Source organism: Patagioenas fasciata, chromosome Z (assembly GCF_037038585.1).
Source record: "Patagioenas fasciata isolate bPatFas1 chromosome Z, bPatFas1.hap1, whole genome shotgun sequence".
Lineage (NCBI taxonomy): Eukaryota > Metazoa > Chordata > Aves > Columbiformes > Columbidae > Patagioenas > Patagioenas fasciata.
Window position 1 is genome coordinate 82,692,201 of NC_092560.1, and position 4,011 is coordinate 82,696,211.

At 45.6% G+C, this 4,011-nt stretch overlaps 1 long non-coding RNA gene across 2 annotated transcripts; it reads left to right on the forward strand.

Moving 5' to 3' along the window:
* The first annotated feature begins 1,078 nt into the window (after nt 1-1,078).
* On the forward strand, nt 1,079-3,534 carry LOC139826497 (uncharacterized). Of its 2 annotated transcripts, none has more exons than XR_011736595.1 (2): nt 1,079-1,517; nt 2,992-3,534. It is a non-coding gene; the product is annotated as an uncharacterized lncRNA (long non-coding RNA). The 2 variants fall into 2 exon arrangements; XR_011736594.1 differs by having other exon boundaries at nt 1,079-1,357.
* The last annotated feature ends 477 nt before the right edge of the window (nt 3,535-4,011 follow it).

Below are 4,011 nucleotides of genomic sequence, written 5' to 3' on the forward strand. Positions count from 1 at the left end.
GTAGGTCAGAGAGGTTCTCCTGCCCCTCTGCTCTGCCCTGGGGAGACCACACCTGGAATATTGTGTCCAGTTGTGGCCCCTCAGTTCCAGAAGGACAGGGAACTGCTGGAGAGAGCCCAGCGCAGCCACCAAGATGCTGAAGGGAGTGGAGCATCTCCCGTGTGAGGAAAGGCTGAGGGAGCTGGGGCTCTGGAGCTGGACAAGAGGAGACTGAGGGGTGACTCATTCCTGGGGATCAATATGGAAAGGGTGAGTGTCAGGAGGATGGAGCCAGGCTCTTCTCAGTGACAACCAGTGATAGGACAAGGGGTAACGAGTACAAACTGGGACACAGGAGGTTCTACTTAAATATGTGATACAAGGAATTGACAATTAACTAATTAATACTAAAAGAACTAACACTTGACAGTTAGAGAGCTAACCTTTTAACTCACATCACTATTGCCTAGCCTTGCTTAGCTCTGTGTAACTTATTGTAGAAGAAACAGGAGTTCGCTGATGCCTTGCAAAGATAATAATCCTTGGGTGCATCCTTGGGTGAACAAGATATCAGAAACTTGGGCACAGGACAGGAGATACACCAGTTTTAACCAACTCAGCAGTCTGAGTCCCAACCAACTCATCACACTGGACCAAAGGTGCCCGTGTACAGAGAAGAGGACCCAGATTCACCATCACTGCGCAGCTGCAACCAGGAGGAGCCAGAGGTGGACACTGTGGAAATGGTCTCCTGGAACTCATTGTAATAAGAACCGCCTTCTAGGAGACAGGTTATGAATATGTATAGGCATTCCTAAAACTTTCATGAATATATAACACTTTACTGCATTTAACCAAGCTCACAACTACTGTAAAATACACATGTATTAGGTGAAATGATTCCCCGTGTTTCCGACGTCATAAATAATAGGTAAAATAGATACCTTCCTTACAACCTCAAGGGTTGTAAGGTCAGTTCTGCGCCTCATATGAGAAGAAACTTCTTCATGGTGAGGGTGTCAGAGCCTGGCCCAGGCTGCCCAGGGAGGCTGTGGAGTCTCCTTCTCTGCAGACATTCAAACCCGCCTGGACACCTTCCTGTGGAACCTCAGCTGGGTGTTCCTGCTCCATGGGGGGATTGCACTGGATGAGCTTTCCAGGGCCCTTCAACCCCTGACATTCTGGGATTCTGCGAAAACCGAGCGCGGCCGCCGCGGTCTCTCTGAGGGGAAGGGCCGGGGCTCCATCTGCCGTTCACCCGGGAGCTCACAGAATCACCGCCATGGCCAGAGCCGGGACTCTTTCCCACCCCCGCACCACACGCAAGACCCTGGAGTTCGCTGCCACGGGGGAACTAACGGCACCGGCAGCCACGGTGGTGAGGGGGGGAGTCCCGTCCCGGGACCGCGGCCGCCGCCCCTGCGAGGGACGCGGGAGATCCTCGGGGTGCGCCCGGTGACTGAGGGGGCATGGCCGCCATCTTTGCGGCTGCTCCTGTCACAGGGGCGAGGGATCGGGGCAGCCCAGCTGGGAACATGGTGATTTTCAGGAGTATTCTCCTTATTCTCTCCCAGCCCTGGGGGTTATTTGAGGAGGGGGAAGGAGGAGTCGGCGGTTCCCGCCCTCCCGCTGCTGACAGGAGTGCGGGGGGCGGCCCGGCCGTGGGACTGCGGCACCACTGAGCTTATTAATTTGCTTTTACCTCCCCCCTCCTGTACCAGGTGCACGGGTAGGGAGGCTGCTGCTTCTCTCTCTTTCCTCCTTTTTGCAGGTGTGGGGAGTTAGGAGGGGAGGAAACGGCTCCAAGTTGTGCCAGGGAAGGTTCAGATTGGATATGAGGAAAAAAACTCTGTCAGGAATTGGAACAGGCTGCCCAGGGCAGTGGTGGAGTCACCATCCCTGGAGGGGTTGAACAGACACGGAGATTAAGTTCTCAGGACATGGGTCAGTGCCACGGGTGGGTTAATTGTCCCACTCGATGATTTTGAGAGTCCCTCGCCACCAAAATGATTCCATAAATCCACCTCAGTGTGGGTCACAGATTTGAACATTCCTGTACATTTTGCTCAGCATGTGTAGGCGAATTCGAGTGTAAGAATTTGGGGTACAATCCTGACCATCAGTGTTTATAAGGGATAGGAGATAAAAGCATTGCATCCACTGAGGCTGGGAAAAGGCTGTGCCTGTGTGTGAATATATGTATTATACGGTATGTATTATGCGTACTGTGTATACGTATGTAGTATACAGGATCTTGGGGAAGAATGGTCTGACCTGAATCACATCAGTATTTTCTTAGGAAAATAGGGCTGTTAGAAACACTGGAGGGTGGATTGCTTTGTTTCGTTGCTAATTTATTTTTCCCCTTAGCAAGCCTGCCCCATTATATTAAATTGGTGCACTTCTGAAAATGCGTTTCGCCTGTTTTTGAATCACTTTATTCTAGTGAATCAGAATTTACCAGCCTGTTTCTGTGATAAACAGAAGCTTGTACATCTTTGCATTTCTTGATGATCAGTGCTATTAGACCGCTTTTTTTCTTTTTTTCTTTTTTTTCCTATTCTTTTTCCACTTCTTTTCCCACTTCTTTGTAATTCTTGTCATCTTTCATTGTATAAATATTATCCTTTACTGAAATTGACATTCTAGTTACCTGTGTCAGCTTCGGTAAATGTTTTCATTTTTCTTTGTTTTTAGAAGAAGTATATCTGAATCGAAGCCATGTAGTGGTGTCTTGCAATAAGAATTTGAACATCTGTAAGAGAAAGAGGTGCCCTATAGCAGAGGAAGACAGTCTACTCTGGAGGTGTTGCTAATAGCCAGGGATGAGCAACACTGCAGTATGGGCTTCCCAAATAGTGTAACACAATAGTTAAAAGGTCATTTTCTGGCTGTAGTGGCCAGGAAACTTGAGGGGTTTGGCAAAAGTGATGTTCTGTTTATAATAAAATGGTGATGTTTCTCCCTTGGACAAATACTGTTTTCATCTCCTTTGTTTTTTGTCGCACACAGAAGACCTTAACCCCTCTGAAGGAAGCAGTTCATAGCAAGATAACTTCGATCTGGTTGCTGCCTATCACAGAAGAACAGAAACTCTGCAACCGCTCCTTAATGAAAAACATTTAAAGTTAAAATTATTAATTTTTAATCAGGCTTTGTGTTTTCAGTTGCATTTATGACCAAAAAAAACCACATTGTGATGCCAGTGCCTCTCTCTGTTGTAGAACAGTACATATGGTAAACTGTTTTGACATTTCTGTAAATGAAATGTGTGGAAGTGGGCAGCATTTATTAATACATAATCTTGAAGTCCATGCCAGAATGCCTGGTAAGACATTAATAGCAATGCTTGAACTGAGCTCTTTATCTTTTCTAATACATTTTATTAACAAGCAATTTAGCAGGAAGTTAAGAACGGTTTACCCAGTTTTATTAACAAGAATAGCTGCTATGATATAACAAAGTGAATTAAAAGTGAGACAGCAGTCTTAAGGTGTTAAGAGTACCCATTTCACCCAAGGGATGAGCCAAAAAATAATAAAGGAGTGCCATTTACCTCAGCTTGGGTCTCGGTATTAACTTTCTCCAGTCACACCATGACTTAAAGGTTCTTTTCGATCTCCAACCCAAGCTGTTCCAGCTCCATCACAAAGTGATAGTGATATATTAATGACTTCTTGAAACAGCAAGCAACCAAACCCATAAAACTAACTTTTTACATCCATGTCTTATTTAATGATCATTCTTGTTTTCATTCTACTTTTACAACAGTGGGACAAAATTATCCCAGCTGGATAATACGATGCCGTTGTTTTGCGGCACAAATCAAGTATTTTACAACTCTGATACTATCCTATCTCAGATTATAAGAGTAGCTTCTGTAGGAGAAAATCCATCCTGCCAGAGGAACACATCTGTAAAGTTTACATTTAGAACTAACGTAAATGGCCACGCAGAGGAGGCCTATATGATTAAAACATAAGGAAGAAATAAACTGTTGTTGTTATCTCTATTCCTTCCCCCAAAAGAAAA